Raw genomic sequence first — 21,050 nt, 5'->3', positions numbered from 1 at the left:
ATGTTGACATCCTGACCTACTATGAGAGGGCTAAGGAATTAATGGAAAGGTTTTTCCATTGTAAGATCCATGGTTGATGGATCTGACAGTTCTAACACTTCCTACTAACCCTAAGCATCTCTGCCATCTGTTAAACTTACTCATATCTTATTTGGGTGCAGCATTTCCTGAGTATTATGGCTCTGCAACTTTGTCAAGGTCGGTAGGGAATACTGTGGTCACTGTGAAAATATTTTTAGGTTTGATAAGGGGCAACATGCCATCACGAGACCTCCACGTTTCATCATCCTCACACGAGCTCTCAAGTAATATTGTAAGGGTTTCTGCCATACTATGAACTCAGTTTAATTTCCTCACTTAGAATGAAAAGTACTGAAGGTTACTTATGTTACAGGTGTGATATTCAAGTGCTACCTTGTTCCTCCAATTGAATTGCAAAGCATGAGGAAGGTCTTTCCTCCAAGGTAAAGGCTTCAGGTTTACACTAAGAAATCCTGTGTTTCCTCTTTCGTTATTCCTGTAGAGAGGGTTAACTATCTCATGGTGATTACAGGTCATCAATTCTCCCTCACCTGGAGTGGCTCTTTCTTAGGTAAGAAGGAAACTTAAAATGTTTTAGGTCTTATATCTGGTTAAAAAAAATTTCACGAAATCCAAGGTTAAATCCTCTAGTTTTCCCTTGCAGGTAAACCCTCTATCCAGCGTCTTTGTTGAAGCGTAACTGTAGAAGGCACCCTAATAGCATACTCATCTTCTACGTATTCAGGTTGGTCTAACATGAAACCCTTCAACAACATTGAAAAGGGAAATTTACTTTGTTTGTTTTGTCTACTATTGAGAGTAGTTAAGGGTTTTGATAATTTAGCATATGAGAGGGTTTGTTGGCTTTAATTCCAGCTCGACCAAACATTTGGTGCGTAAATAGTTTTTAGCTTCCCTTAAGAGGGTTGCCTTGATGCATAGTTTGGCTATTTTCTTTTCTAGTTGTTTATGGGTGCTCAACTTGGCTGCACGATATCCTCATTGTGTATTTATATTTATGACTCAAATGGTTTATAAATTATAATGTTGTACTCAGGATATTGTTTCTCTGTTTATTTGAAGTTTATTGTTTCAATGGTTTCATTTAAACTCTGTTGATACGAGGTCAGTTGGCTTTCAGTCCTTCCTTCTAGATTGGACGAAGATCTGAAATAGACCATAACCGCTATGTCATGATTATATATGTATTCAACATTTTGATTGATGATTAAATGGAAGAAAAGTTTGATAGCTTTGGACTGATTGTCACCCTTCGTATGTTGAAAGGATTGCAATGTTGTTTAATTATAGTGATAAGTTTCCATCCAATTTATGCATTACGTTAATATGATTTATGGTTCTATTGTCAGATCGATGTTGTTTCTTTGGATTCTTAAACTTATTTTTATTGCTATAATCTCAAATTTCCTATGAGAAGGAATTATCTTACATGAATTTTGAGATTCTTTTCTCTATCATTGCTTGAGATAGTAGTGTGTCATTTATCTTATGTTCTTATGAATAAATAGTTAAACTTTAGAATGAAATTAACAATATCAATATTTTTTGGTCATGTATTTAATAGATTGTATCATTGAGTTACCTCAACCAAGAGAGCATAATCCTATTAAAACATAGAATATACATACTACTTCTCCATGCTTAATACAATAGAATATACTTAAAGATTTAGCCATAACAATTATTTTTTGTTCATGGTTGAAAATAATGCCTTTCTAGCAATTAAGTAATAAGCCCATTTTTCGTCACTTATCTATTTATGATTGTTTTAGAGTAGTACAAATAATTTCTATTTTTCTGGAAGGTCTCACCACCGAGCCATGGACCTAGCAATTAAGTCCATCGTTCCCCTCCGAGCACTTCCTTCTCTTCACAATTACTAGGCATACTATTCTCGAACCTCAAGTCGCATACCGGTTCGACTGTTAGCCATAGTTTTGTTTCCCACTTGCTACTTTTGCCTAGCTCAAGGAAAATCTCAGCAACCTTTCTTGTCCTCTGTCGCTCCCCTTTCCCCATTCTTTTCCCTCTTTTGGGAAGGAAAGGTGGCAACTATTTCTAACTATCCAAGGAGTTATGTAACTGTTTTCATTAAATTTTCTTAACAAACTGTTTAAATTATTTAAATAAAAATATCATAATGTTTTGGCTTTTCCAACCTTAACTCTTTAACAAACTCTATTAAGAAAAATAAAAGTTTTTGCAGTATTGCGTAAAACTTGGTAAAAAAATAAATGTATATGCAAGAAAGGGTGTTAAAGTTTCTTTATTTTTCTTGGAGCAAAATTACCATGGACATTAAGATCTTTAAAATGTAACTACTCTAGTGTACCAAATATATTAAGGCTCTAAATGTTTATGACATTTTTATTAGATAATGACATTTAGATGTTAATTTTTTTAATAATTTTATTCTATTTCAATAAAGTTTTAAATATTTCAAAATATTAAAAAAAAATATTTCGTATTGATAATATTTTATTATATTTTATTGTTTGGATATAAATTCTTAAAAAAAAATTAAAACGTTTTATTTTAAAATAAGATTTTGATGATAATAGAATTAGTCGTATTCAGAAAAAAAAAAAAAAGATTTTGAGAATAGACTTTTTTAAGAGTTTAACTATATTTTTTCGACTTTTAATATAATATAATAACTTAAATATAAATTTTATAATAAATATAAATTTATAAACTAGATCACCAATATTATAATTTATCATTTAAATTATTAATAAATTTTAATTAATCAAGAAATATCTATTGGGTATATAATTATAAGAAATATATATAAAGGTTCACAAACTAGATCATCAATATTACAGTGTATTTATATTTATTAATTTAATATTTAACACATTTTAATTAATTAAGAAATATCTATTTCCAGGAAATTCAAGAAATTCGTTCACTTAAAAAGTATATATTCTTAAAGATTCACAGAGTGGATTATATTTATATATATATATATATATATACACACTCCATTTGATGTTATTTTAGTTGTAATACTGTTTTTAACTATTATTTATTTCAATGATTTTGTTTATTGTATTTATACCAAATGAAAATATGCATAAGTTTTGATAAAATATTTCTTTTGTGAGGTTAATTGATTGGGATTGTTTAAAAGAAGTTTGAATTAATGTTAAGTGATTTATTAATGAAATATATTTGGACAATATATTTATTTCTCATCAATTCAAAATTTATGTTATTTAACTTTTCTATAAATAGTTTAAAAAATATCATTTTTATATACAGTAATGAGTAGTAAATATAATCCGTAATTTGGTAGAAATGGATATCATTATTCCATTATTCTTTTTAGGTAATTTCATAGAAACAAATATCACTCTTTTATCTAGACACAATACTACCATTATTTCACCTAAGCACAATCAGTAATTTCTTAGAAATAATTGTCACTATTCTATTTTGTAAAACCGATATTTCATAAATTCCATAGAAACCAACGTAATTTCGAAGAATCCACACTATTTGAAATACAAATAAAAAAGTATACCACTTAAACAAATCTGAAACCATACCACTTAAATTAAATTCCTTTAACTAAAAAAATTATCAATATCAATAAATAAAAAATTTATATTATTCTTTGTAAATTACTATAATCTCATCAGGTTAAATGTATCTCTCTAGCATAGCATACTTAAAACACAAATACCATTCCAATAGACTTATATATTATTTATTTTATTATAAAATTACATATAATAGCATGGATACGTAGAACACAACCACCATTGCTATATTAAACAATTATTTATAATAACAGGATAAAAAAGGGAAATACATGTATAATTCATTCTAGATTCATTTTTTTTATTATTATTATTATTATTATTATTATTATTATTATTATTATTATTATTATTATTATTATTATTATTATTATTATTATTATTATTATTATTATTATTATCATCATCATCATCGATTCATTTTATTATTATTATTATTATTATTATTATTATTATTATTAAAATAATAATATATTTTGTAAATTTTATAAAATAAATATTCGAGCGAGATAAGATATATTTTGTCTTTTATTTAAAAAAATAAAAATAAAAATTAACCATATTTAAAAATATATATTAAATAGTTAATATACAATGTATTATTATTTTTCTCACTTTATTTAAAAAAACAAAATTATGAGTTTATTCAAGATTTAAACCTAGTTAATAAACCATAGTTTTTCATTAAAATCGTATGAGATGATATTTATTAAATTTAATTTTAAAGTAATTCAATCATATTTTAAAAGCGAATAATAATTTATTTAATTTTATTAATATTATAATAATTATGTTGATAAGGATACTTATTTTGAAATAGGGATTTTAAAATTTTAATTGAATTATCAATAATTACTATATGGGTAAGAGTCTAACTTTTTTGGAATTTTCTAAAATATTTTTAATGGTGTATAGAAATCAAAGTTTAAGATTTATCTTCAAGAAAGTTATATCTTTTTTTTTTTCTTTTAATTAAAAAATGTTATGTGAACAATTGTAATGTACAACCAATTATGGGTTTTTGGGCATGTGGTTCTCATAAGTCATCGTATTGTAACTTAGCTTGTTTACACATGATGAATCTCATTGTAAAGTAAGAGGTAAATTTCCATGGATAAGGATCTTCTTCCATGTTTTTTCAAATGAACATATGTCTAACTTATATATTAATTCTTTTTATATTTAATAATAATAATAATAATAATAATAATATTAATAATAGAATGTTATAATTTAGTTAGCTTTCTGATTTTTTAAATTTTAGCAATTTAAGATGTTTAGATAATCTTCGGCAAATTCACATAACCAATCTTTTGTCGACACATTTCGAACCAACCAGTGTGGTTCATCGTCAGGACAAGTTGAAGAACCAATCCGGCTTAGCGTGATTAAATAGAGTGTGCAGAGACTCCAACAGCTATAATGCTAACGGCTAATTTTGACCTAATGATCCTGGTCAAACCACTAAATTAGTTAATTAATATTTCTCGAAAAAGCTAAATTAGGTAAATAAAGGAATTCATTTGTCAATTTAAAAATAAATAGGTATATTATTATTATTATCCCAAATATTAAGAGAAATCATAGTATAATATTAATATTTTAATTATAATGGTCATTAATAAATTATATCTCATAATATATATTAATTAATCTATATTTAATTATTATTCCAATATAAAATACAAGTAAAGGTAATCAATTACTATTATTTTTAGAATTTAGTTATACTAGGTAATTGTGTAATAATTATTTAATGGTCCTTGGTAAGTTAGATCTTGTTCTTTAGAATATATCATATTTATTATTTAAATGTAATGGTCCATTAAAATGATAAGTTATATAAAATAATATATGTTTATTAAATAATCTATATCTACTAATAATTAATAATACCAAACAAATTGTTAAACCATTATTATTCCTAGAATTTAGTTACATTAGGTAAATCCATAATCTAGGGTTGTTAAAGCTAGGTCTATTAATAATAGTATAACTAATATTATAACTAATCCTTTAAACCTAATCGTCAAATAGTCAATATTAGACCAAAATTTATTTATTCCAATAAAATATTAAAGGTAACTAAGACCTTAGGTAAATATATTATTACTTACAAGATGAATATCATAATTTAGGGTTGATATACCATAATTTATCCTTTAAACTTAATAAATATGATATATTCTAAAGAACAAGATCTAACTTACCAAGGACCATTAAATAATTATTACACAATTACCTAGTATAACTAAATTCTAAAAATAATAGTAAGTGATTACCTTCACTTGTATTTTATATTGGATTAATAATTAAATATAGATTAATTAATATATATTATGAGATATAATTTATTTATGACCATTATAATTATAATATTAATATTATACTATGATTTTTCTTATTATATGGGATAATAATAATAATATACCTATTTATTTTTAAATTGACAAATGAATTCCTTTATTTACCTAATTTAGCTTTTTCGAGAAATATTAGTTAACTAATTTAGTGGTTTGACCAGGATCATTAGGTTAAAAATTAGCCGTTACCATTATAGCTGTTGGAGTCTCTGCACACTCTATTTAATCACGCTAAGCCGGATTGGTTCTTCAACTTGTCCTGGCGATGAACCACACTGGTTGGTTCGAAACGCGTCAACAAAAGATTGGTTATGTGAATTTGCCAAAGATTATCTAAACAATTATGGATCACAGAAGTCTAAATTCCTTAATAATTTAAGATGTATTATGAAATAAGTGCATTGATGTTTATTATGAAATACTAGAATTTTCCAACAATTTAATTTATATGGATACATTAGTTATATGAAAGGTTACTTATTATTAAAAATAAGTAGAAGGTGTATAAATATTCTTTATTACATGATATCTTGGGTAAATATAATATATTCCATAAAGTTCAAAACATTTAAATAAGATATTGTTGGTATTTTCAAATGTTTTTGTTCAAATATAGTTTCCTAGAGACTTGTATCAACTCACATAGGTGTCCCTTTGCTCAAGTTGTAATACATAGTTATGGTTATTTGTACCTATCCTATTACCATAAATATGGGATATTATTGTGTTTCTAATAATTATTAGATGTAATATAAAATCTCTCAATATTTCTCATCCTTCTTATCTTTTATGATTTCGTATGAAAACCAGCTTTAAGTGAAAGAGATTAGTTTTTTTGTCTCAGATCTACCTGCTCTGAGCAGAGAATGGGTTTGATACAGTGAACAGTTCATGAAACGATAAAGACTAAGTGAGATCTATTATACACAGGATCTATTATGTCTCAGCCCATCCTAGAAGAGCATCTCCATAGTTACAATTCCTTAATTTCATATATCTATGTGAGGGTTTGAAGAGACCATAAATATGTTAAAATAGATTTACGAAAATAGGCGGTCATTGAAATGGAACTCTGTGAAGGCTGCAAATTACTCATTAATCACTAGAATATCCCTACTTACCATGGCGGTTGGAATAGGAAAAGCATAAATTAACTAAGAGAATTAGATAGAGGGTTAATGACTTCAGAGTTAATGAACGGAAGTAATTGCACAGATACTATACGTGTAAATAGTCATGAAAGCATGTGTATGAAAAACATGAATGTAAACTTTGAATAGGCGTGCAGTAGTCTAAGTTATTCTTCAATTGATTTTACCATACATAGCAGGAGGCGAACATTAATCTCTGTTATGAAATCATGAAACGTAGAAAGCAATGGTGCACAAATGGCAACCCTAATACGAAGAACAATGGTGCAAATCTCAACTGAAGTAAAATTATAAGTGATTAAATCATTTCTTAGGGTGGAAGAGGTCACATGCAAAGCCTGTAGGGAAGTGGAATTTCCCAAGGGGAAATTACATCCTAGGCCGAGGCTCATTACGGTATTACTGACAAATTACAAAGTTTATTCAAAAAGTAGGTGGCCAACAACCTTAAAATACACATGCAAGCATATAACAATGTAATATATATATATATATATATATATATATATATATATATATATAACGTTGAATAACGCAATTCAGGTTGAAATGGTAGACAATATCTCTATTACTATCATTAGGAGCCAAAACGAATCCGATTACAGTCACCTAGGTGACGGTATTGGAAATAAAATTTCTTCACTCAGAAGTGTATATATATATATATATTAAGAGGAGAGATCATAAGAACCTATATAAGTTTTTTTTAAAGAAATAACCAGACAATATCACACAATTCGCCATTAACATGCAAGGAACAGTGGTAGCTAGACCCATTATCCAGAGGTACAACAACTCAGTTCCAGAGCCAGCAAAATAGGAGTTCAATTAACCTAGAAAGTATCATTGAAGGATAAACACATTAGAAAAGGATACACCGAGGAGGCTGCAGGCCCCCAGAATAGTAAATCTTAAGGAGTGTGAAAATAATTGCATTCAAACCACCACATAGTAGACAAGACTAGCACATGCTGGAAACATTCCCATACCCGAATTGTAAGAAAAATATTTAAATTATAAAGTTAATTACCTGAGTAAAATACGGGGCGGAGCTCGGTCACCTATTTTGCCGACACGAAATCATCTAGGAGAAAAACAAGGAAATCAAGTCAAAGATTCATCCCCAGAACATGATAGACAAACTCATTTTAGAAGAAACCTATGAAACATTGAAAACCTTGCATTCGCTTACTTGAAAGAGACGGGACATCAAGCTTCAAGTTTGAGTACCACTGAGCGAAAATCTCTTGAAGGGTCACGGCATCAAGCCTCGGTATGGACAGGAATTGAGCAAAACTCTCTTGAAGGAGGCTGGTAACATGCGTAGTAGCCAGATTTATGCCACGGACAGAGGAATCACCCTTAAAAAAAAATACCTTATTAAAATGCTATAAACCATGAGTCCAAGGGCTTATACAAAAGAAACCCAAAATGAAACAAATTCTCATACCTGTTCTGGCAGAGGGATAAGTTGTTGGTTGCGGTCGCCATAAGGAATGACAGAGTAGCTAAATAACGCCATACCAACAAGCTCATAAACCAAAAAGAAACCGTCCCTCTCAATAGGGGGAATTTGTGACATCATTGGCAGTTGGAAAAATACATCTAAGGTAGGGAACAATATCTATGTAGGGTGCATTGGAATGAGCCATATAGTACCAAGGAATGATGAACATAACACACTAGAGGACGGGGCTAGGTGTAGGTCTCAATGAATGAAAGAGGAAGAAGGTCAGGAGAAAAGGGGTTTCGGTTTTCAACAATGTGCCAACGCCATCGTTATGGAGCCAAAAAACCGCATCGTTGTGTGAAAACCCAAGCCACTTCACCGCCCATGTGAAGGAGTTGAAGCGGCAAACAATGAATGGATCTCCTCGTACAACTATCGTAGTAATAACAAGTCAAATGAAGGCATTGTAGCAGGTCGAAGGACCTCAACATAGATAAGTCAAATAGGCATTAAGCCCTCAGCCTCGGTAAAGTGCATCAGGGATAATAACCTAAGTTAGTATAAATTTCATGTTGTTTAATAACCAAAGTGTGCCATGACCAAATGTACATACAGGTTTCAATATAAATTCAATATATGGTAATAACCAAAGTGTGCTATGTCTACATAAACATATAGGTTGCATTATAACAGTAGCACCGATGAGACTATCCACATGGCATACTAGCTATGTATATCACAATAGCACTGATCCATATTCGAATGCACTCTAGTGAGGGAATAAGATGAATAACTAATGAATAGAAAAGAAAAATTGACGTGTAAGTGCTTAAGAATATTTTAGTGATGTGACATAGGGTGTGAGAGCCCATATTCTCCACTATGCCTTAATGAACCATCATAGCAGAAATGTGTATGAATGGGAAAATTGCACATGACTAACCTATGTTTCATTTTATTATGTAAACAACTTGTTGATTAAGCTTATTTTTCCATATAATGCCTGAATAGGTACCAACGGGAGACACACTGTATGCGGAATGGGGGGAAGGAGCCACCCCCCTATAAATACATTCATGGAGGTCATACAAAAGTTATAATGAGAATTGGAAAACCTAAGAGACAATAGTGAATGAATATTCTGTGCTAGTGAGGAGCAAGAAAGGGTGATCAAAACTTCAACAAAGAAATCAAGTCAGAAGACAGTGGAAGCAAAAATGACTAAAGGAGGTGAGTTTGAGCTTGAAAAATCATAGAGTGAAGGGGAATCAAATAAGACTCAATTCCATAAGTTTAAGAGGAAAATGAAGTGAGAAGTGCAAGGAGAGTTTTTGAATATTAAATGCCCCACGGTTGACATGGAAATGGTGGAGAAAATAGTTTTGTAGGAGGAATTTTGTAAGCATTTCAAAAATCTCTACTTGAGTGAGTGATACTATGATGATCGTGCCAAATAATTTCATGAATTAAAGTTGGGACAACTCACTATGGATGAGTTTGTATCCAAATTTACTAACCTACTAAGATATGTTCCATACCTCAAGGAGGAAAAAGCTAAAGTACAACGGTTCATGAATTGCTTGCTTATAGGGTATCAGGTACGAATAGAATTTGATAACACAAAAACTAAGGATGAAGTGGTGAGAAATGCAAGTTTATGCTATCAACAATTCATAAATAAAGGTGAGGGGTTCAAGACTTCGCCAAGTAAGGAGAAGGCCAAGGTTAATATGGGAGGAAAGAGGTGAAAACTATGGTATCTCAAGAAGTTTGGTCAGGATCACCAACGGAAAAAGTTTGATAAGGTGGTTGTGAATCAAGAAATTACTTCATAGGTAGGATTGAAAGTTGATAATATGAGTGTTAGAAGGGGAATGCATACAAAGAGAAAGGAGTATTGAAGTGTTGGTGATGTGGTGAGCCTCACTTACTATGAGACAAACCACACAATCCCTGGTCAAAACAAAGCATAGAAGCCATTCATAAACCTTCTACAATAAATGAGATGTCCAGGAGCATTATATGGATCAATGCAACCATGGAGGATATTCTCAAAATGTATGTGATGGAAAATCCTACCCAATGAGAAGAATTTATATATATTTGGTAGAATTCACGTATAACAACAACTACTAGAGCTCCATCAAAATGAGCCCTTTCGAGGCACTGTATGGCATAAAATACGATATCTGGTATATATACCACTTAGCTAGAGTCAATCCGAGGATAAATTAATTCTGGGGCTAGATTTATTGTAGGAAATGGAAGAAATAGTGTGCATAATTCAAAAAAAATATTAAAGTCGCACAGGATCGTTAAAAGAGTTATGGAGATAAAAAAAGAACACATAGGTAATTTAAAATAGGGAACCATGTATATTTGAGAGTGAAACCCTGGAAGAGCACTCTGTGTATAGGAACTTGTCCAAAACTATCTCCATGGTTTTGTGGACCATTTGAAGTTTTGGATCGAGTTGGACCTGTAGCTTATCAATTAACTTTTCCTAGTCACATTAAAGTTCACAATGTCTTCCATGTATATTTATTAAATAAATATGTACATGATAGTACTCACGTAATTGATTGGAAAATACTTCAGGTGGAACCTGAAGGTGATTTACTATCAGAACCACTTTGCATTCTCGACAAGAGAGAGAAGTGGCTCACCAATCAAGTTTTCCTTCAGGTTAAAGTGAAGTGGAGGCACTTAACTCCTGAGGAGGCCACTTGGGAATTGGAAGGTGAAATTTAGGTAAAATACCCCGCATTGCTTTCATCTTAGAGAAAAAAAAACTAAAATTGAGGATAGTGAAGAAAAAACAGAAGGAGAATGTAACACCTATCCCTAGTTGAGAAAGAAGCATTAGCACTTTTATATTTTATAAAAGTATGCTGATGTCTGCCATAGGGAAGTGATGTAATAATTTTTTTTTTGAATTAAAATGGAATGTCTTAGAAATAGAACACTGACAGATAAGAGTATATTATAATAATCCTTCCATGATTAAAATATAGAAAGAGTCTGGATAATAAGAGTGGATGGAAGAGAAAGGTCCACTAAGAACTTAGTTGGAGATAAATGCTAAGTTGAGATTGACAAAAAGCAATACTAAAGATAAAAGCGAGATTTTGGAAAAAAAAGGGGAAAATCCCATAAAGTGGGACGTCGCTTTTAAAAGAAATCTCACTAGAAAGAAGGTATAAAAGTGCCTAATGCAAGAATCAATAGGTTTTTGATGCGTTGGTTAGGAAAAAAATTGTTTTGGGGAGAACTTGGAAGATACAATTCTACGGTTTGGTGGACAAAAACGTTCGATATCTAAAGGAATTTCATTAGAAATTTTCGGGTTAAATGATATTGATGGTATAATTATTTTGGGTTAGTGTAAATTCCTGGAATGTTTCTCTAAATAGTTAAGGTTATAATTTATGTTATCTACAAAGTAAGTATGGAAAATATTACTTTCATGTCATTGGATGAATATATTCCTTTTTTTTCTTTACTTTTATACAACAAATTTTATTATAATTATTGTCATGTAAGGAGGGTTACTGTAAATATGGATTGATGGATATTTTGAGTAAAGTGGAGGGATTGAATTGGAAATCTGTAAAGGCTGGAAATTACTCATTAATTAGTAGAATATCCCTACTTACCATGGCAGTAGGAATAGGAAAATCATAAATTAACTAAGAGAATTAGAGGGTTAATGACTTCAGAGTTAATGAACATAAGTTCAAGAGCACTGCACAGATACTATACTTGTAAATAGTCATGAAAACATCTGTATGAAAAACATGAATGTAGACTTTAAATAGGCATGCAGTAGTATAAGTTATTCTTCAATTTATTTTACCATACATAGAAGGAGGACAGTGCATTATGCTCTGTTATGAAATCATGAAAAAAGAAACCAATGGTGCATGAATGGTGACCCTAATACGAAGAACAATAGTGCACATGTGGACTAAAGTAAAATTATAAGTGATTAGATTATTTCTTATGGTGGAAGAGGTCACATGCAAAGCATGTAGGGAAGTGGAATGTCCCTAAAGGAATCTTATAGTCTAGGCCAAGGAGCATTTTAGTATTACTCGTGAATTACAAAGTCTATTAAGAAACTAGGTGGCCAACAAACTTAAAATGCACACGCAAGCATAAAAAATTGTAAAATCACCCCTGATATATATATATATATATATCTATATATATATATATATATATATATATATATATCTATATATATATATATATATATATATATATATATATATATATATATATATATATATATATATATATTTATATATTTATATATATATATCTATATATATATATTTATATATATATATCTATATATATATATATATATATATATATATATATATATATATATAGAGAGAGAGAGAGAGAGAGAGAGAGAGAGAGAGAGAGAGAGAGAGAGAGAGAGAGACATCATTGAATAATGCAATTCAAGTGGAAATGGTAAGCAATCTTTTTATTACTATCTTTAAGAGCCAAAACATATCTGATTACAGTCACCAAGGTGATGGTATTGGGAATAAAATTTCCTCACCCCAAAGAAAAAATATATATATGTACATTAAGAGGAGAGCTCTATTCAATTATGGAGGGTCTCCACATAGAAAAAAAAATAGACACTGAGAGCAATGCTCTCTGTAAATAAAAAGGGTGCATCATAAGCCCATGTACAAGTTCTCTTTAAAAGAAATAACGAGAAAATATCACACAATTCGCCATTAACACACAAGGAATAGTGGTAACCAGATCTATTATCCAGAGGTACAACAACTCAGTTCCATAGCCAGCAAAATAGCAGTTCAAATGACCTGGAAACCAACATTTAAGGATAAACCCATTAGAAAATATTTTGTTGAGGAGGGTGCAGGCCCCCATAATAGAAAATCTTGAGGAGTGTTAAAATACTTAAGTTAAGAACACCACATAGCAGATAATGTTAGCACATGATAGAAACATACCCATGCCTGAATTGTAAGAAAAATATTTAAATTACGAAGGTAATTACTTGAGGAAAAAAAGGGGTGGAGTTCAGTCGCCTATTTCACCAAGACAAAATCATCCAGCAGAAAAACAAGGAAATGGAGTCAATGATCCTTCCCTAGAACATGATAGAAAAACTCATTTTAGAAGAAACCTATGAAAAACTGAAAATCGTGCATTTGCTTACCTGAAAGAGTTGGGACATCAAGCTTCAAGTTGGAGCGCCACTGAGAGAAAATTTGTTGATGGGTTGTGGCATTAGTCCTTGGTATGGATCAAAACTGAGTAAAAATCTCTCGAAGGAGACTGGTAATATGCAGAGTAGCCATATTTATGCCACAGATAGAAGAATCGCCCTAAAAAAAATCTGATTAAAACACTATAAACAATGAGGCCAAGCCCTTATACAAAAGAAACCAAAAATCAAATCAATGTTGATACATGGTGTGTCAGAGGGAGAAGTTATTGTTTTCTTTCACCATAAGGAATGTCAGAGAAACTAAACAATGCTATACGAAAACTCTCCTAAACCAAAAGGAACCCCTCCCTCTCTATAGAGGGATTCTAAAATGATACTAGTGGTTGGAAAAAAACATCTAAGGAAGGGAACAATAGCCCTATAGGGTGCATTGGAATGAGCCATATAATACCAGGGAATAATGAACAGAGCACAATAGCAAATGAGGCTAGGCGATGGTCTAAATCAATGGCAAAGGAACAAGGTAATGAGAAAAGGAGTTCAGGGTTTCAAAAATGCACGAACACCATCGATCTGGAACCAATAAATCTCCACCACTGCATGAAAACCCAAGCAACCTCACAACCCAATTGAAGGAGTTGAAGTAGTAAATAGTGAATGGGTCTCCTTTTACAATTGTTGCAATCATAACAAGTCAATTGAAGGCATCATCATAGGTCGAAGGACCTCAACATAAATAAGTCGAATAGGCATTAAGCCATTAGCCTAGGTAAAGCACGCCAAGGATAATAACCTAAGTTAATATAAACTTCATGTTTTGTGATAACCAAAGTGCACCATGATCAAATGTACATACAGGTTGCAATATAAATTCAATATAGGGTAACAACCAAAGTGCACCATATCTACATAAATATATATGTTTCATTATAAGAGTAGCATTAATGAAACTATCCATATGGAATACGATGTATGTATATTACATTAGCACTAAACCGTATTCAAATGCACTCTAGTGAGGGAATAAGATGAATAACTAATGAATAGAAAAAAAAACTAAAATTTGATGGGTAAGTGCCTAAAAATATTTGAGGGATGTGACACATCCTTTGTATATGTGAACATATACAAAAGCCATATTCCATATATATTCATGTAACAACCCTAGTGGGAATAATGTCACTCCTAATCTAAATACTCTTGTGTTGTTAGAAGAGTTGGATAAAAAAAATTTAGTCTATCATGTTCATTCTAGTGTTGATTTACCCAATTAAGGTTACCACCCATCTTCTAGAGTATCATAAATATGACTAGGTTTCCTTATTAAATTCTCCTTCCAAGAGTGTGAGCTATTAGATTAAGGTTGTGGATTGTCCTTAATAGCCTCATTATTTTGTTACATTTGGGAAATTTTTCCACCGATATATATATATATATATATATATATATATCTATATATATATATATATATATATATATATATATATATATATGTATATATATATATATATATATATATATATATATATATATATATATATATATATGCACCACACCATTGGAGGCCTTATCTCACCTTATTATATGCCACATTGACCAATTATGATGGGCTCACCTCCACACTCTTCGGCCAATAAAACCTCACCACATTTTCCTTATTTGGTGGTCGATGCCTATGTAAAATTCCACTAGACTTCAAACTCTGCACTACAAATTGGCGGTGCCCACCATCACATAGAATATGTGCAGGTCCTGGAAAGATCCCTGTACATTGAAACTATGAAGTCATTGCAAGTGACATTGCGAGGGTAATGTGTATGGCGTTTATGAGGGGGTAACCCTATAGAATGAGAAAAATGTAGAGAACCATTGATCGCGAGACCAACGACCCACATTCACTCCTACAAGGTCAAGCCCATTTCCAAACCCTCCAAGGGCACCCCATAGAAGCAGGTTCTAGTTTTTAGCAGAACTACAATAGGTTTTCTTACATGTGCATGATGTTGACCTAGGACCCATGTGCCACCTAGACACCACACATCACTGACCCACCATGTCACCTTGATTCCTTTGTCATGACATCCAACTTGACCTTTTTATTTCTCACCTCAGGGTGGGGACCTCTCGGACACATCATCCTAGTTTCATCACCTCGATGTTGTTCTAACCTGCGTCTCTTGGGCTTCCACGGAGGAGCCTCTTCGGCACGTCATCCTAGCCACTTATTGTGGAACTATATATATATATATATATATGTATATATATATACATACATACATACATACATACAAAGACACATTGACTTAGAACCAGAACACTATGAATGTAAAAAGGGTTTAGTTGGGACACTTAATGTCTCCTCCTCAAACCCTTGTACACAAATTTCGTGTTGTTTTAACTCACCGTTGAAGAAAAATTCTTTAATATAAATTACAATCATCATACCCTTACCAATCATTTTGGTTGAGCAAGTAAGTTAAGGATTTGATTGATCATCAAGGGTTAAAATAACCTCTATAGTGCTTACTCACCCTACCTGGTCTTAAATGCTTCATTTCGAGCCCATAAACATGACATATTTTGATGAAGACTGAAAAACCCATTTTAGATGCCATCATCAAGGTTACAAGTCAGAGAGAATTTTTTATCAGTGTTACTACATAATGATATGAGTATACACAAGTGAGGTTGCCATTAGATCAAAATCATAGTCAATAGGACCATTTAGTAAGATTAATTTCCTTTCCAGTTATCACTAGAGTTTATGCAAAGTTCAAGTATTTCATTTCACCCTTCAACTTAACAACCAGATATCAATATCAGTGTTTGTAACTAGGTTTCTCTTTTCCGAGCCACATTAGCACGAAATTTAAACAAAATGATCAGTGACATTCCTTGACTATCGATACCATTAACCAAAAAGAGACATACAATCACTAAATTTTTAGGTATAACAAGAACACTTATCACACACACACACACACACACACACATATATATTGTTTTTTTCTATTTTTTATTTTTGGGAAACTAAGTCTACGACAGGGACAATTCTCCCAACAATAGACAACTACAACCGAAGGTCGCTTGTAGCTATCACCCCTTGAGCTAGATTCCAGGGAGTGAGGGACTTTGCTTCAGGAATTTAAACACCGACTTCTAACTTAAAGAGGGAATCGAGAGGCATCATTCCTCCACCCACCTACCTTTCAACATTTCCAAATGTAAAAGGTATCTAGAGGCTTTTCAAGAGAATCCAGAGAACATGTCTCCACCCTTCGAGTAAACGCGGTGGTTTCACGCACCTTGGGGAATCTAAAATCCACTATAAACAACACTACAAGAAGGCTTAAGAGGTCCTCCCTGCAGGAATTCAAGGAACAATCCTCCACCCCAACCATTAAGGGAATCTAGAGAAAGACCATCTACACCATCTCACTATACATAGAATCAAGAGGCCATTGTTCCTAACCTAATAAATACCTTCATCATGCAAATCTTGCGAACCAAGCTGATATCACTGTAATCCTTCTTTTTCTTCTAGTGTCATCCTACTTACCCTTCTCTTCTGCTATTGCTAAATGATGAGTGAATGATTGAGTGAGTGCATGAGGTCCTCCCCACTCTACGAGGTGCTTGAATGGATAAAAAAAATTGTATGTGTGAGGTCGAACACCCTACCCCCATTTCATTTTTATTTTACTCTTCTATGTAGATATTGATTTCTTTTTCCTTTCTACCTTGTAGTGTTTTCGAAGATAGCATGGTTCTTTTCCTTCTCTTCCAATTCCATTAAATTTAGAAAAAAAATATCATTGAAAACACACTAACCAACCTTTAATGACTGTAAAAAATAGTTCATTTTTCCTGCATAAGGAAACCTCTGATATTCTAAGAAATAAATCTCCTCAACTTTGGAATTTGTGTCCATTAACTTCCATTTATATGTACAAATTTGATAGATATAAAATTCATCTCTCCTATATGCAACTTATCTATAGGTGTTTTATGCATATTCAGAGCCCATATTTTGTATATGCACATATACAAAAACACATATATGCACATATATGTTGTGCATAAACAAAGAATGACATATTTATATATTTTGCACCTATACATAAACCATTTTTTGTATACACACATAAGTACAAAAGTTGTGCATATATGGAAGCCATCTTCCGAATATGCACAAACAATATACATATACACATGGTGATTTGGACACATGGTTTGGAAACATTACTTGACATCCTTTTGGGTTTGGGCATGGAGGGATAGGGAACTGGTGGAGGTTCCTTGGGACTAGGAAACTGGGTAGGCTATTCCTAGTTGCTTGGGTGGAAATTTCAATTGGTTAGCTCAGACACAACACAAGGTATGACATTTGTGAATCTCACCATCAACTCAACTCAAGGTATTAGGTATCCCTTAGCTCATTTCCGACTTTATTCTCATAAATTTGATTAACAAGTATGTTTCATTGTTATTTAATTAGCTTACTACAATTCTTTTTCTATGTATTGTTAAGTTACTTGTGTATGTGCTACATAGGAACAATGTACATTTTCCTATATGCACACTTCCATATCTATGTGAATATACAGAAAATGTGCATATAGATGAATTTCATAAATGCACAACTAGGTTGAAAGGAAGTCTTACTATAAGTATTTTATCCTGCTTCCTTCTTCGATCTTGCTCACCAGGGTCAAAAAGAATTTTATTTCCCTTCGATACAATATTAGTGCATAAACAACATTTCAAACATGTAATATAGAATGAAAATAGAAATAATATAGGTTGGGAAAGATTTTCATTATTTTTGCATCAATAATAGACTAGAGTACATAGAAGAGTCCTCATAACCTCTGCCCTAGTCAGTCTCGTAACCTTTGTGCGCATTCCTATCCAAACCTCCCTACACAAGTTCATGCCAAAGAAATCCCACCAGCATTTTGGTATGCAGTCGTTTTTTTCTCCCCCTTGGTGACTAATGGAGAGCTCTTCTTATATATATTTCCACATTAAACCTTGACATATTCTTGACCATATTTGGGGTTCTAGTAAAGCATCACCAAATCAATAATGACTTGATCAAACATGACCATATCAACCTTATCCATGCAATATCTATGTTTTGTTTCTCCTTTTCAATGACAAAAGGGCACTGTTAGGCTTTATTTTTCCCAAGTGCATATATATATATGTCTTCCCTATATGCAAAAAATTTGTATATTCACATAGATATGCTAGCATACATATAAAAAAATCACACATATGTTATTATTTAAGTGAGTCATCTCAAAAAAATAACCTCCTTGAAGAAGTCCACCAAATTTAATATGCACCAGAAAATCTAAATTTTTGTGTGGTCTAAATTTTTTTTTTTAAGACTAATGCACATATTAGTGTTTTTGGTATGGGAAAGTTTCAAATCTTAATGTTATACACACCCTGGGGTATGGGACATGGTTTTCTAGAAACTGTGTTGGGTTGGGTCAATGGCCATCTATTTTTGTAAATATGTTTTAACATATTTCTTATCTCTACAAACCCTCACATAGATCTATGAAATTAAAGAATTGTAACTATGTATATGCTCTTTTAAGCTTAGCTCAGACATAATAGATCTTATGTTTAATATATCTCACTTAGTATTCATCATTTCAGACACTATTCATCATATCAAAGTCATTCTCTACTCAGACCTTGTAGATCTCAGGCAACACACTAAAATCTTTCACTTAAACCTGGCTTTGATATGAAATCATAAAAGATAAGGAGGTTGAGAAATATTGAGATACTTTACATTAGATGATCCATATTACAAATACACAATAATATCCCATATTTATGGTAATGGGATAGGTACAACAGATAACCATAACAATGTATTACAACTAAGGAGATGGATACCTATGTGAGTTATACATTTCTCTAGGAAAAAGCATTTTAACAACACATTTGAAAATACAAACAATGTCCTACTTAAATATTTTGAATTTCATGGATTATATTTTATTTACAGACCATATCATGCAATAAAAAACATTTCTATATATTCTACTTATTTTCAATAATAAGTAAATATTGTATAACTAATGCATCTATATAAGTTAAATTGTAAGTGCTAGTATTTCATAAAAAAAAACCAATGCACTTACTTCATAATACATCTCAAATTGTTAAAATTCAAAAATTCATAATATTAAATAAAATATGAATTATTATTATTATTATTATTATACTATAAAATTAATAAATATATAAGTGAGTCATATATTCATTTGGAAGAAGATCCTTATCTATGGAGATCCAATCTCACTTTAGAATGAGATTAATAATTTATAAGTAGGCTTAGTTACAATACCATGGGAAAATACCATGGTTTATCAATAACACATGATCAAAAAACCATAACTCGTTTCCAATTACACTTGTTCATATGTCATTTTTTAATTAAAAAAGAAAAAAAAGCATAATTTATTTGAAAATGAATATTAACCTTTGACTTGTATATACTATTCATAATATTGTAGAAAATTATATAGATGTTAGTTTCCTATCTACATAATAATTATTGATAATTCAATTAAAATTCTAAAATCTTGTTTCAAAATAAAAATACTTATCAACATAATTATTATAATATTAATAAATTAATATAAATTGTTATATAAATTTTAAAATATGATTTAATCATTTATAAATAATATTTAATAAATATCATCTCATTACCATTTAATAAAAATTAATGTTTATTATCTATTTTTAAATTTTAAATAAACTCATAACAATTTAATTAAAATATCGTTAATTTTTTATGTTATTTTAAATAAACCGAAAAAAACAAAGTATATTTTTTAAAAATGTATTATATCTATATATCTTTATATTTATTATTATCTTATTTATATTTGAGAAGATTAAAAAATGTTTTGTTTTGTTTTTGTTTGTTTTTTTTTCCTTTTTCTATATTTCAATGTTTAAGTTGAGAACTTGGGTCTTTAATTTATTTTTTATGGTTAAAAAACACATATTTATTACATTGTTTTATTATTAATATAACTTTTTATAAATAATATTGATTATTATATAATTATAGGTTAAACATTAAAATTTTGGCTCTTTTGTTTGCCAATGCATTTACACGGAGTGCAACATAGCTGCCGACTACCTATCCAAGAAAGCAGCGCACAGGGATGATGGTACTTGGTTGATCCATGAGGAGAAGGATAGTGTTACCTATCAGCATTATCATAGACTGTTTAGAAC

The sequence above is a fragment of the Pinus tabuliformis genome, chromosome 7 (assembly GCF_031772625.1).
Source record: "Pinus tabuliformis cultivar Carrire ecotype Pingquan chromosome 7, CPIR1, whole genome shotgun sequence".
NCBI classification, from domain to species: Eukaryota; Viridiplantae; Streptophyta; class Pinopsida; order Pinales; family Pinaceae; genus Pinus; species Pinus tabuliformis.
The sequence above is the reverse complement of the archived record's forward strand: the minus strand, read 5'-3'. Positions refer to the sequence as shown.